Source organism: Phoca vitulina, unplaced genomic scaffold (genome assembly GCF_004348235.1).
Source record: "Phoca vitulina isolate PV1807 unplaced genomic scaffold, GSC_HSeal_1.0 scaffold27, whole genome shotgun sequence".
Classification (NCBI taxonomy): Eukaryota; Metazoa; Chordata; class Mammalia; order Carnivora; family Phocidae; genus Phoca; species Phoca vitulina.
The window spans coordinates 25,344,932-25,359,930 of NW_022589730.1; the positions used below are offsets into that span (position 1 = coordinate 25,344,932).

The window sequence follows — 14,999 nt, forward strand, 5'->3', positions numbered from 1 at the left end:
AGTTGCTTTTTGAAGCATTTTTATGATGGTTGCTTTAATATCTTTGTCAGATAATTCTAACATCTCTGTCTTCTTGGAGTTGGTCTCTATTGATTGTATTTTTCCTTCAGTTTGAGATATTCCTGATTCTTGGTATAAGAGATTTTTGGTAAAACAGTGGACATTTAGGATAATATGTTTTGAGATCTCTGGATCTTACTTCAATCGTCCACGTTAGATTTTTTTTTTTTTTTTTTTTTTGAGGTTGGGGACACTGCCTCATTACTGTGAGGGTTGAAGTCCAGGTATCGCACTCAGCTTCCATAAATACTGGCTGGGAGCGGTTGGAATGCCTAGTTACTGTTCCCCATGTGACCTCCACTGACACCATGGGGGTTGAGGGTGGCCTCATCACTGCTGAGCAATGGTGAAATTCCTGAGTTTCCATCAGTCCTCCTCTGGCACCACTCCAGCAGGGATGAGTAAGGGTGCCTCTTTACTGCTGGGTGGGGGTGAAAGTCAAGGCTCCGCACTTGGCCTTTGCTAGCAAGGATGGGAGTGGGATCTCAGTTTTTCTGCAATGTTTGGCTGGATTGGAGCAGTTACTGTCTAGAAATGTCTTTCTAGGCACTCCCTTTCCTAGTCTTTTGGCTAGAAAGAGCAGACTTTTGTTGGCTTTTTATTCTGTCTGTGGTCATTGATATTCACAGTTTGCCAGCTTCTTCAGCTCTGAATCTGGGATATATGAGACCAAAAGAAAACCCGGGAACCTCACCATCTTCTCGTTACTTGGGTCCCAAAATTCCTATCCAATTGCTTCTCTTTACCTTTCAGATTCATCTTATGTTTGTTTTATGTACAATGCCCTGGGTTTTCAGTTGTGCTTACAGGGTAGTGTGGGGAAAAAGACATTTATTCCATCTTTCCCGAAGTGGAATTTCTCTCTACTTCTTTTTCTTTGTTACTTTTTAGAATTGTTGAGAATGTAGAACAGGTACTTGGGAAAATTTTAAACAGTACAAAAGGGATGCAGTTTCCTTTCATTCCTGTGCCCTGGTGGCAGCCACATGGCTCCTTTACCAGAGACAGCCACTGCTACCTGTGCCCTTGTGTCCTTCTCAAGAGAGTCTGCGTGTGTGCGTGTGTGTGTATGCGCATGCATGTAGTCTTAACATACATGGTATGCTCACCAATTTAAACTTCCACCAACCATGGATGGGAGTGGCTCTACGCCCTCTGGTTCAGCGGCACCGTGTATATTTAAACAAATTTGCTAACCTGATAGAAACCGGATCTTGTAGTTTTAATTTGCATTTCCTGCAAATTAATGAGTGAGGACGAGCATCATTTCAGATGTGTGAAATGCATTTGTGTTTCCTGCTCTGTGGACTGACAATTTAATTTCCTCTTTATTGTGCATTTCTCTATTGGGTTGTTGGCCTTTCTTTTGGACTTGTACATGTTTGCACATGCACATTATTTATGTAGTAAGGAAATCAGCCCTCTGCCTGCCATATATGTTGCAAATTTTTTTCCTTATTTTTCATTTGTCTTTTGAATTTATTTTACTTTCTGGTGTTAGATATTAAAAATCTTTGAACTCAGATGTAGCCTTTTAAAAAATATGAGATTTGGATTTGGATCATGCATGGAAAGTCCTTTTTATTTCAAGATTAATACAAACATTCTCCTACATTTTTCTTCTAGCTCTTTTCACAGTTTCTTTATTAATTTCTTGTTTAAATCCTTGTTATGCATGATTCCCATTTTTTTCAGGTGATTCCTGAATTGTCTCAACACAATTAGTTGAAATTGTCCCCAGTGGGTTGAAATGCCACCGTGATTTATTGTGGGTCTTCTCTGTGTAGGTGCTTATCTGCCTTGTCAGCAAATTGCAGATGGCAGCTGGTGGCCTGGGGATGCTGTGCTGTGGTAATCTTGGAGCCATCTGCAAGGGAAGGAACACTTTTAGAAAGGGATAAGGAGCAAACATGTCTGCTCCACCTCACCTCAGACTGCTCTTTGGCTTGATCTCATGAAAGTGGGCTGAGTTTGTTTTAGGGAAATTGTCCAGCCATCTTGCCCCCTGATGGTAGGAGGTTCCTTTGTCTGTTCCTCTCATGAGCCCACAGGTCCTGCTCTTTTCTGAAATTTCTCCTACATCCACCCTTCATTCCTGCTCCCCTCTTCTGCCTCTGACACTTCAGGCCTTCAATGTTGTAGCCTATTTTTGGAGAACCCTTCTATATGTTTGTTTTAGTTCTTGCTGCCAAACAAATCACCCCAACCCTAGTTACTTAAAACAACACACATTTGTTAGTCCTCAGAATTGTTATTTCTGTAGGCCAGGAATCCCAGCACAGATTAGCTGGATCCTGGCCTTAAAGGTCTCCAGTGAGGCTGCATTCAAGGTGTCATTTGCCTTGATTGGGTTGGGTTCTCATCTGGAGGGTCAACTGCGGAAGGATCCATTTCCCTTCTCAGGTGATTATTGGCAGCATTTAGTTCCTTGTGCCTAGAGAATTCATGGCAGCTTGAGAAAGAGAGCCTCTGGTGCCAGTCTAGTATCAAGATGGATGGAGTTTTCTATAATGTAACATGATGACAGGAGTGACAGCCCACCACCCCCTTTACCATATTGTATTGGTTAGAAGTCGGTCACAGGTCCCACCCACACTCAAAGGAAGGGACTTACACTTAGATATGACCTCCAGGAGGCAGGGCTCACAGGTATCTGTGGAGTCTGTCTGCCCCAGTGGCTGTCCTTCCTTAGGCTCTCTCCTTTCTAGGCCACACTTCACCATGGAGTCAGATTAATTTTCCCAAAGCACAGCTCTGACCTTGCCAGTCTTCTGTTCCAAAGCCTACATTAGTTAAAATTCAGAATTTCTTATATTAGCATTCAGGACTCCCTCCAAGAACTGTCTGGCAGTTATCGGTCAAAATTGCTAGAGTACAAACTCTTTGACCCAGACTTTATCCCAGAACTATACTCCCACATAGGTGACATGATGAATGTACAAGTATAATCACTGTGGAACTATTTGGAATAGCAAAGGATTGGAGACAACCTAAGTGGAAGGCCTGGCTAGATATGTAACTGTACAGCCCAGCAATGGAATACTACACAGCCATGACGGTGAATGAAGCCACTCTTTATAAACTCATGTAGTGTGATCTCTACCAATGGTTCTCCAGGTGTGGGTTCCTAGACCAGCAACAGCAGCAACACCTGGGAACTTGTTAGAAATGTAGTCTCCCAGGCCTCACCCCTGACTTACTGAATCACGCTCTAGAGTGGGGCCTGGAAATTGTGTATTAGCAAGCCAGCCAGGTAATTCTGATGCACGCTCCATTTTGAGAACTGCTGGTTTACCATATTTGTAATTAATCAGAAAAAGGTAAAAGGTGTATGTCATATGCTACTGTATGTGCATGGAAGTTAAAAGAGGTATATATTTATTTGAATGTGCCTAAAATATCTCTGTAGGGATACATAAGAAATGGCTAACATTGGTTGCCTTTGAAATGCGGAGTTGGATAGCTAGGAGCAGGGAGGGGAAGGTGACTTTTCACTGTATATCCCTTTGCACCTTGTGAATTTAAATCATTTAATGTGTTACTTCTTTAAAATATTAAAATACAGAAGCCCCCATCAATCAGACCTCAGCCTTCCTCATGAGCTTTCTCTCTCACCTCTGATGTGGCTTCCTCAGGCCAGTCAAATTTGTCTCTTCGCTGTCCCTTGGGTTTGGGTTGCATTTCCTGGCTACGGGCCTGTGTTTAATTCTGTGCCCGCATCTGGAATTCCCTTTACTCTTCCCTTCATAATCAAAGCCAACTGAAAGGTCATACCCAGATGCTGCCTCCTTTGGGGTATTTGCCCGACCCCTCCCTGCAGTCAGGGTGAATTGGCCCTTCCCCTTGGCTCCCCAATCTGTGCGTCTGCATTGTTTGCCGCATGTCTGTCTTCTTTCATAGACTGTCAGCTCTCTGCAGGGAGAGACTTGGCCTTCCTTGCACATCATTGTGTGCCCTGCACCAGCACACCTTGCCAGTGGATATCTAGGACTCTTCCAACAAATAACTGAGCGAGCAAGTAAATGATGGCCATAGAGACGGGGACATGGGGATGCAGGGTGGCATGGACAATGGACAGACCTAAGGAGTGGTAACTGCCTGGGGCGGGGGTGGGGGGGGATGGATCTGGGCAGGAAAGATGGGGAGAGGCTGTGGGAGAAGCCACTGGTGGCTGGGTTTCCCCCAGGTTGGGTTTGGGGCTGAGTGCCCCGAGGGCTAGGGGGGCACCATTCACCTGGGAGCACATGGGATTTATTTAGTTTTATCGGTGGGGGGGAGAGTTCTTTTCAGAAGGCAGATGGGCTGTTGCGGGAGAGGTGTTGTGGGTGGGTAATTGAAGGGTAGAATGTGGGCCTTAAAGAGACCTCACACAGGCTGCCCTACCAAGGGAAGGTTTTCTGATTAAAACTAAGTTGGGGCGAAGCTATTTTTTAATATTAAAAAGAATATGCGCCCCCATGGCCATGCCATCCCAACCTCCCTCCATCTCGAGAAAGCATCTGACATTTCCTGCACATTTTAACTTTCTAACCAAATAATGAAATAATCATATTGGCTCCCAGTCACAGGATTCATTTTCTCTCATTCCTGGGCTTCAAAATTCATCTCATATTTTAATCTGTTTTGAGCTCTTTTCAATTGCCTTGGAGACAGAGCCAAAGGTTCCCCGAACTCCTGTTGCCTGGAGTTGTTTGGTTTCGGTTCCTGTGGGGTGTTTGCTTTAATAACACGGCCCATCCTGCTGCAGTGGCGGGAATTCTGGGGGGTGGGGTGTGGGCCTCACACTCCTTGGCTCCTTGGCAGTAAATTAATGTCCAAATTCCGACTCTGGGGATCCTCACTTTCTGTCTTCTTCTCGAACGTACTGTCCTTTCTCAGTTGTATTAATGCTTAAAATCCCAACTTCCCACAGAAACTCTCCCTCAGCTGCTCTGGGCCGTGCGGTCCCCCTCCCTCCTCTGGGCATCGAACACACACGAAAGCGCAGTACCCGGAACAACGGCGGCGTCTCAGAGCCTACATATCTCTGAGGCACGTTCTGAGCACTTGACACGGATTCATTCATTCCGTCTCACACTCCCCGGAAACGTAGTATTCGTGTTAGTGTCCCCATTATCCTGATGAGTAGATTGAGGTAAAGAGATTAATTAACTTGTCCGAGAGCTGGAACGCACCTCAGGTGACTTGATGCTTGATCCCCCCGTTTTGTGTGCACGTGTGCTAGCTTCCCACCCTGCCAGCACACATGTAGGTGCTGTGCCTGATGTCACAGTGGTGTCATCGTCCACGACTTGTGGGTTGTTGGAGCTCTTGGTCTCATGAGAGGCCGGAGAGGGGCGCTGTTTAGAGAAGGAGGCGGGAGGCCGCCTTCTGTGCCTTCCGTAGAGCCAGAAGGCTGATCCGGGTGTGGTGGGTGGAGTCGCCCGAAATGTACCCAGGGTTCTTGTTTTAGAGGAAAGGGGCAAGGTGACATGGTGATGCAGGTGACAAGGCTTCCCCGGAGGGCTTGGCTCCTGTGTGTGTTGCAGGATTGTGGGGAAGAGCCGTCCAGAAGCACCCTGTGACCAGAAGGGAGGAGAGCTCACTGGGGAAGAGTCCCCTTTTGAAAATGAGGGAGACCCATATGTGAGAAGGCCTTGGCAACAGGTAGGGACCAGAGTCGGCCCTCTGTCCCAGGGCTTCCCTCTGGCAGTGGGCTCTGATCCTCCAGTCGGGCTGTTTTTGTTCCATGAAGATGACCACCCTTGGGGTAGGCATCTCGCCTCTTTGAGCCCCATTTACTGCCTCTGTAGATGGGGAAGAAATGTCTGCCTTCCCTTTCCCTGTGGCAGAGCTTTGGGAAGGTGAGATGCAAGTGTGCCCACCAGGGGCAAATACCTCACAGCCAGCAGTACTAGAATTCAGTGACAGGTGCCGATTTCTCCCTGGTTTTCTCCCCCTGACATCCTGGCTGATGGGCTTGTGTGTTCGACCAGGCTCCAGACTTGCTGAATCTGTGCAGCCTCCCCCTGTCCCTTTCTCCCCCTTGCTTGTCCCATGGGCCCTCCTGGGATGTCTTTTCCTCCCCCTCAGAACTTTTTTTTTTTTTTTTTTTTTTTAAAGATTTAATTTATTTACGACAGAGAGAGACACAGCGAGAGAGGGAACACAAGCAGGGGGAGAGGGAGAGGGAGAAGCAGGCTTCCCGCTGAGCAGGGAGCCTGATGCGGGGCTCGATCCCAGGACCCTGGGATCACGACCTGAGCCGAAGGCAGACGCTTAACGACTGAGCCACCCAGGCGCCCCCTCCACCTCAGAACTTCTGAGCCATCTCTGAGCAGCTCCCCTTGATGCCTCCAGGGCCCAGGCCCCACCCCGGAGGTTCTTTTTTTTTTTTTTTTTTAAGATTTTATTTATTTTTTTGAGAGAGAGACGATGAGAGAGAGCATGATTTGGGGAAGGGGCAGAAGGAGAATATCCAAGCAGACTCCCACTGAGCCTGGAGCCTGACGCTTGATCTCACGACCCGTGAGATCAGGACTTGAGCCGAAACCAAGAGTTGGACACTTAACTGACTGAGCCACCCCGTGGGTTCTGGTCCCACAGTCCTGGGGGCAGCCTGGGCTTGGTATGACTTTAAAGACTTCCCAAGGGGTGCCAGGGTGCCCCTGGGTTGAGGCCCACTCTCCATGGCTCAGCAAAGGGCACACATGAGTAAAGAGAAGATCCGTCAGACCTATAAGGGCAGCATACGTACCTAGAAAAATATTTAAAAACGTGTTTATTAGATGCTGTGCTATGTTTTAGGCCTGGTACTGGATGAATTTTGCAAGGTCACAGAAAACTAAAGGGATACATTAGATGCTTATGTTGAGCAAAATACTGTATGTGTGAGTTAGTATGAATCTCCTCTGGGATCTGAGTGTTGAGACCGCAGGGCGGGGGTCGGGGGGGCAGCAGAACCAGAGCCTGGTTGCCAAGGCTAGCTCTGTGAGTCTGGGGGCACCACCTACCCTCTCTGAACTCTGCTTCCTCATCTGTCACATGGGGATATTAGTGCCTGTCTCCCAGAATCATTGCGAGGAACACACGAGATCATTCATGAAAATGTTTTGAGAAACCAGGACTTTTAAACACATGAAAATATCGCATGAAAACAGATGCACTCTGCATTCTGTCAACCGTGACTCTCTGGACACCATCCCTGAAGAGTTTGGCCTGACACGAGGAGATCAGATGTCCCAAATTCCTGGTCTCATGCCCACCGTGTGCATTCCAGACCTCATCCGCTCCTGGCACCCCTGACCAGTCCCCTTCCCCCCCAGCTTCCATCTTCAAATTCCATCGCCCTCCACCGGCTTCTTCCCCTCAGGACAGAAACAGACTTCTCTCTCCCACAGGAAAAATAAAGCACACCTGTGACCCCCATCTAGCTTCCATCCTTCTACCCCTACCTTTCTCCCCCTTGCTTGGTTTCTGGAACATGTAATTCCCTTGTCCTCATCCCTTTTACCTCTGCCCTGGCAGAGACCCCCAGTGTCCCATGGCCACCAGCTGCTGCATCTGTGTCTACCCGAGGTCTCTGTAGCATGTGTCCTGTGGACCACACCCTTTGTGACACTCTCCTTCCTCAGGCTCCTCATCCTCCCTTGCCTTCTCACCCTGACCCTTGGCTGACCACCCGGCCCTTGGGCTTCCACTTGCGAAATGTTTCTCAAACCTGTAGCCTCCCTTTAGTGCCCACAGCCACAACCTTGCTTTAGTCCCTCATCTCTCACCTGGCCTAGAGGTCTAGCCTCTTAAGGAGTCCTGACCTCCCTCCCCTGGCTCCCTCTGCTCCCCAGGGTCAAGTCCAACACAAAGCCCCATGTGACCTGACCGTTGCCTGTGTCTCTAGGCTGATCTTTTCCAACTCTTCCTTCTACATTTGCATTCATTCCCCATGTCATGGTGCGTCGTGGCTCTGTGATGTTCCACATTCTGTAATGTCCCCCCAAGCCCCCCTTGCTCACCACTACCCTAACCACATGCTGGAGAAGGGTTCATTTAATAAATCCCAGCTCAAGGTCAAATCCCTCAAGAAGCCTCCCCTGGTTTCTCTGCTCCAATCCCAAACGGGGTTAATCTCGCCTTGCTTTGCTCTGGGCCACTGCAGCTCAGATATGCTGCTTTTAGAGCTCACCTCATGCTGTGTGAGGCACAAAAGCTTTTGCCTTTGCCACCCCAGGACCTGGGAGCTCAATGAGAGAAGGGTTCATGGCTGTGCTGTCTCTTTCGAGCTCTCGCCCTCAAACGGGTGGAGCTGGGTCCAGAGTTGGTGCTCAAAAAATGTTTGTAGAATTAAATTGATCTGCAAAGGATAGCTTGAAGCATCTTGACAGGCCACGGTGACTTCTGGATGCTCAAGGGAAGGTCCATTTAGCTTCTACTGTTCCTGTATTCCAATGCTTGGAAAAGTAGTTAACCTCACATGGGCTCTATTGCTAATGCACAGTTAGCTAGAGTCTTGAAATTTCCAGACTCCTCCATGTTCTGATTTCAACAGACAGCAGGAGCTTCTTCCATGAAGGCTCCATTCATGAATAATTCTAGGTACACGCACCTCTTAGGATGCTGTGGTTGGGCCTACGGAAGGAGCCAGAACACTCCAGCTCTGAGCCAGGGAGAAGCTCCAGTGTCCTGTGTACTTTTCTGGATTCTTTTTCCTGGGTGTAAATTCCTCTCCTGAGAAGGGCAATGGTCCCTGGTCTCTGGTCTCTCTCTGCCCCTGCCCGCCTCCCCCACCCCGCCTCAGCACATATGATTTCTTGTTCGTGTTTCACACCACCCCTGGCTTCCTTTCCACTTCTTTCCCACCTTGCTCTCTTTGGGCACAAGGGAAAGGATGGTTTGTTGAAGTCACAAAGCATCCTCGTAGCAACGATGCTGTCAGCTTTTGATGGTTTTCAAGGGGCCAAACTCGCAGGGCAGGCGTTCTCTGGCCTCCTTTTATACCCTTGATCTGTTGGAAGGCCCACCGGTTGTTAAATTCATTCTTGAAATTTCCCTTTGTGCGTTCTGCCTTCTCACTCCCACAGGGGCATCTGGTGACCATTTTGGCATTACACTAAAACCTTTACTTTGAACTTCCTGTTCTATCTGAAAACGTGTAATGTTATACATGAGAATGTTGTTATATATTGTAAGACTGTAATGTTCTATATTGTAATAATGTCCCCTGTCATTTTCTTTGAAAATCATGTTTTGATTGTCTTCATAGTTCCTTGATATGAAAACTTTCCTTCATCCTGGGGTGAAAATGACAAATAAGGGGAGGAACTTTGGCCCTTACAGGGGAGGGAAAGGGGTGAAGCTCTGCTGGAGGAATGTCACGTACCAGCACTGGGAGGCTGTGGGTGTGCACTGGTCGGAGCAGTGTCTTCTGACCCCTGGCGGGATTGCCCTTCCTGTACTCGTCATGGTGGGGTGGGGCCACGAGACGAGTTCCGGCCAGTGTGAGGGGCGTGCTGGGTTTCACTTCCAGGTTGCAGCCCGAGGCCGCCACTCAAGATGGCGGCCACTGCATCAGCTTGACCCCCGAGTGACTGCCGCAAGCACAGTGCAGTGGCTGGTTGTGGTTACTGTGGCATAACCTAGCCCATCCTGGCAGGCACAGAAATTGGTTCTTTGCCTGGAAGAGTGGTGCTGTGTTGCAAAAATGCAAACGACGTGCCATTTGCTTAGGGCAAAAAGGAAAACGAAAAGGTTGGAGTAGCCTTGGACACATACTGTGAACGTGAAATACACTTCTGTTGTCTTAGGCCCCTGAGATTTCGGAGTTGTTTTACTAGCCTGCCTGCCTAACACCGGGAGGTGGCGTGGGCCTGGTCAGGGTTGGGTGGAGCCAAGTTTGAATTTCGGTGAGGCCTTTCTGGGGCCCTGAAAGCTTCTCATTTTGGCAGTCCCTTTTTGTGCCACTGGGGAAGGCCAGGCGGGTTTACTGCACTGCCTGGGGCACCCGGCGGGGACTCCCTGCGCCCTGTGACCCACAGATGGAGCAGGCTTGTTTCTCCTTGGGGCTCTTCTTTGTCTCTGTTTCATTGTCACCTTTTCTGTATGTCAGCATCAGGGCTCTTGAGAGGTGGAGGTGAGAAAGTGTGAGCTCTGTGTCCCATTTCCCAGCTGTGTGTCTCCGGGGCTTGGCTCTGAGCGGAATTAACAAGAAGGTGAAGTTTGTCCTTGTGACACTCCCCCAGCCTCCAGCTAGCCTCTACTCCCCACTGCTCTGGCCCCCTCTCCACCTGTTCTGCAGGTGGCTGTTTGCTTCGCATCAGAATGTATGCATTCCCTCACTCTTGTGGGACAGACCTTCTAGGGTGCTTCAAGGTGACAATCTGGTGATATGCTAGATTAGTCTCAGTGCATATGCTAAAAGAAGAGTGCCGGCTGCCTGGGGTGGGGGGTGTTCCTGCCTCAGATGGTTATTGAGGCTCTTGTGTGCCCAGCACTGAGCACTAAGTACTAAGCCGGGGGCAGGGGTTCATGACTACAGCCCGGCTCAGCCTCCAGACCCTTGTGCAGCCCCGTGGGGGAGGGGCAGGGCTGAGCGGGTGGTGTTGAGAAACGTGGTGTAGGGTAATGTGTGCTAGGACTTGGGGTGGGATCCAGGCTGTGAGTGTCGTGGGAGCCGAGATGAGGAGAGAGTTCTCTGTGGTTGGGAATGGTCAGGGAATGTCAAGTCATGGCCCTGGGCCTCAGTTTCCCCATCTGACAAATAAGGAAGGTGGGCTCACTGATTGCTTTTCAGATTGCCAGTGATAGAGTTACCAGAGAGACTTGTTCAACACCAGGATTCCCAGGCCCCTCCTGGGAGAGATTCAGATTCTGGGAGTCTGGAGTGGGGGCTGGGAACCATGCCCACTCCCAGTTCTGCTGCAAGACATGGGACGCTGGGGCCTTAGCCCTGGGCAGGCTGCGAAAGGAGTAGGGACTAGGAGGAGGGTCTCCGAGATGGCCAAGCACTTGGTAGGGAGAGAGGGACCCTGTTAAACTAGCTGCTTGCTATTTTACCCACCCAGTGAGCAGGGGCAGGACAAGGATTGCAGGACAAGAGTGTCCTTTGGAGGAGAGCGGCCTGGCTGCTCGGTGGCACATTTTGTGTTCAGCCTTGGCACAGAAGAGATCATGCCTCAGGCTGCCAGGAAGATTTTCTGAGCAAGTTCACTCCGTGATTCTTCAGCGCAACCATGGAGTTGGGTCTCCACCAGAGACCAATGAAATGGGCAGCCTCCAAGGAGCCCCACTCCCCTCCTGGTTGGAAATCCCTGTTAATCAATTCAACAAACCCAGCAGGGTGGCTGAGGATCCTATACCTCGGTGGTTCTCCCACTTCCTGTGTGTCAGAATCGCCTCTGGCTTCTACAAAGGGTGCTGGGGCCCACCTCCAGAGTGTCTGATTCAAGAGTTCAGGAGGGGTGGCAGGGCAGCGGCGGCTGGCAGAGAATTTGTATTCCTAACAGGTTGCTGGGTGCTGAGCTGCCACGGGTCCCAGGACCACACTTGGAAAGCCAATGCGAGATTCCCAGCCCACTAGCCTGGGCGTGGGGGTGGTTTGTACAGACTTGGGACCCCGTCACTACCCCTGGGACACTTAGACTCTCCCTGGGGACCTACGCCCACCCACCCAGATCAAGAGAATAGCGGGTGTCAAAGTCCCGAAGTGCACCAAAGACAGAAGCACGGAGGAAGTTGGGGAGGAGGCGTGTGCGGTGGTGGGGGGAGGCTTCCCGAAGCAGAGAGGCTGTGAGGGTGGGCAACCTGGATTACTGTGCCGCGCATGCACTGCCCACACAGGACCTCGGATGGGAGTGCATCCCCTGGAGCTGTGCGGCAGGTGGCTCCAGGGAACGAGAGGCCTTCGGGGCTGGGCCAGTGTGGGCCCAGACTGAGAGGCCCGGAGTAGGCCTGGAGCTCAGTGCAGAAGCCAGGGGCCAAGGAGGGGTTCTCACTCGGGGCAGGGAGGAGAGAAGGCTTTACAGGAGCAGGGACCTGTTGAAGGCCTGAACTGCTTCGGTGAGGAGCTCAGACTTTATCCCATGATGAACTGGGAACAAATCAACAGCAGTTTGGCTCCCCAAAGCAGACATCTGGAAATTGACTGTTTTACATTTTGAAAAACAGATTTTCAGTAGTAGCTCGTGGCCAGTCCGTGTGGCATTATTTCAAGGCTGCGTCTCAGAGATTTCTCTGCCGTCACCTCTCTCCCACTGTCCTGTTTCTTCCCCACAGTTCTTGAAATTTCACCGTTAGAGATTATATCCTTTTTTCAAAAATATTACCCTCTCTGAAAGGCTCATGCTATGAACCAGAAATGCTCAAGAAGGAAAGAAACTCACCTGAGCCTGCTATGCTGGGTCACCTTAGAGGAGGTTTCCATGGCAGTTTCTTCTCCAGGTACCAGTGGGCAGCAGACATAGGGCAGGTAAAGCTTGATGAACCTGGAGGCAGGCAGGGAAGGCCTAGGTGTGGCAGAGGTGGACTATCACAGTTTGCTGGTCAGAGAGGAAGCAAGAGACGGTGGATATAGGGAAAACCCTCTTGAGACTGGTCAACAAGAATGTTCTGGATGATGTGAGGCCAGAGGGGCCTGGATGCCCATGCAGAGGAGGGCATCAGTGTGCTTGGGAGGCTCACAAGAGCTCATCCCGATGTCTTCGGTCACCCCCTTTCCCTTCACTTCTGTGGAACACGGAGGGGAGTGTACTGCTGTGTTTCCAAACCAACCCCGACACGCCAACCTTCTCCGTTCCTGCATGACTGGCTAACAGGTTGGAATTGGTGCTAGATTTGCAGTCAGGAAGCAGGAAATAGCTGAATCTCTCAGGCCGTGTTCCCAAGTCCATTTGATATGAATGTGCCACAAACCGTGTGGGAAGAAGAATGCCATTGTAATTGTGTTTGGGGATGATGAGCTGACAAGGAGATCTCAGGTGAGTCCTTCTGCCAGGTGATTAATCACCTTATTTTCCCATTTTGAAGTCACTTTCCCATATCAGATGGTCTCTGTAAGGGAGAATAGTGTCTGTAGTGCAGTAAAGCCCCAACACAGAACTGTTATGAGCCAAGTCATTAATTGTGTTCATGTGGAGATTGGTTATGTCAACCTAAAACACCTGTTCATTTAAATGGGCCTGGTAGAGAGACGGCATTTTGCCCACAGGTGTGAGTCACACAGGTGTATTCCTAGGCAGTCCCCCCTCAGACAGTGCTTTTGCAGAATGACAGTATCTGAGAAACGGGAGTCTGATTTCTGCTACCAATTGAATGTGTTTTGTTCCACACAATTAACTGGGTGAAGGAAAAATTGGGGGGCCCAGGAGGTGGCTTGGAGTGCAGATAAAGCCTTTTCTGGGGGGGTGGAATAAGAGGCCCAGCACAGGGGCTCTGTCTCTGCTGCTCCCCCCCCGTGCTGTGATGGGAAATGCAAGATGGCCCCGGGCCTGACCACTTGCAGGCTGTGTGAGGCTGTGGGCAGGTCATGCAACCGTTCTCCTCCTCCTCTATGCTAACACTGACCTGCAGTTATCAGAGGTCACTAAGGAGACACGCTTGGAGCCAGGAGACGAGTAGGTGCCCTCTACTGAGAGGCCAGCCCTGCCCAGCAATCTGTGTTGTCACAAAGGACCGCCACCCTTCCAGAAAATCCTGAGTGCATTTTTCCTGGAAATGCCCAGATTAGGGTCATTGCATGGTTTTAATATCAAAGATATGAAGAATTGGAGGAAATTGGGGGACAGGGGCTCTCCTGCAGCCCCAGAGTGGGTCAGAGGCTGAGCTGCTGGTTTTAAAGAGCCCAGGGAAGCTCATTCATCAATCATCAAGTCCAGGAAAAGGGAAGGATTGAAGAAGGAAGAGGGTTTTCTACACAGCTAGAAGCTGTGGTTTTAGGCAAAGCTGGTGCATCTTGCTGTGGTAAACAGAACGCTCTATTGGGAGTTAGAAGACCTGGACAATGTTGTCAGCTCAGCCCCTTGTTATCTAGGTGATTCAGGGTTTGAGCTATCCGCACCTCCGTTTTCATTTCTGTGAATTGGGTATGACTGTCCTTACTTGTCCCAGGGTTGCTTTGAGGATCAGGTGGTACTAGATAGGAAGCTCTACGCAGACTGCAAGACGCACAAGCAAAGGATTATCATTGTAACAGTTTCTATTTCCATATTGCTTTTAGGATTTCAGAGACTTTCCTCCCCTCGTCTCTTACTTCATGTACAGCAGGGCCCTAGATCTAGGCTTTCTGCTCGTGTGCCCCATTGCTAGCTGGCCGAAGAGCTAAGGAGGACCACTGAGGGACAGTGTGACTCCCCATGGGGTCGGGATTTCCTCAAGGTGATACTTCCACCAAAAAGAGTGCCTCAAACAGCGGGCCTTTGGGGCCAGGCTGGCCTTTTAGTTCAAGAAGCCCTGTTGGAACCCCGTTGCCTAATACGGGGATTGGATGCCCCAGTGCCTACTACAATGGCTGGCATCCACTGGGACCATGAACGTTTGGATAGGTTGGTAGGTGACATCGTTAGGGCAGGTCGCTATTCCGACTGTTTCTGGGGCTCCATTTCATTTCCTCATCAAGCATGTGTTGAGCACTTTAGTGGGGATCAAACACGGTGCTGGATTTTGCCTCAGAGGGCTCGCAGGCCATGGATGCTAAGCCAGGTAGACAGACGAGGTTACACTTCAGGTCAGAAGTGCTCTAGGAACATGCTTTGGGGTGCCTGCTGAATCCTGGAAGAGGGGACCCTTGAGCTGAACCTAGAAGGCCTAGTAGAGGTTGGATAGTGGTGAGGGGTTCTTGCACAGCACCTCGAGTTCTTGCCCCCTGGCCAGGGGGGCCCCTCAGGCTCACCGGCTCTCTCCACTCCAGCCTCCTCTGTGCTCTGCCAGAGAGAAACCTCCCACTGGGTAGGATTCTGGGTCCTGTGCTGGAG

General features: G+C 50.1%; 1 protein-coding gene across 5 annotated transcripts in view; it reads left to right on the forward strand.

Moving 5' to 3' along the window:
- ZBTB7C (zinc finger and BTB domain containing 7C) overlaps nucleotides 1–14,999 on the forward strand; it is a 291,531-nt gene that overhangs the window by 40,258 nt on the left and 236,274 nt on the right. The window lies entirely within an intron of this gene.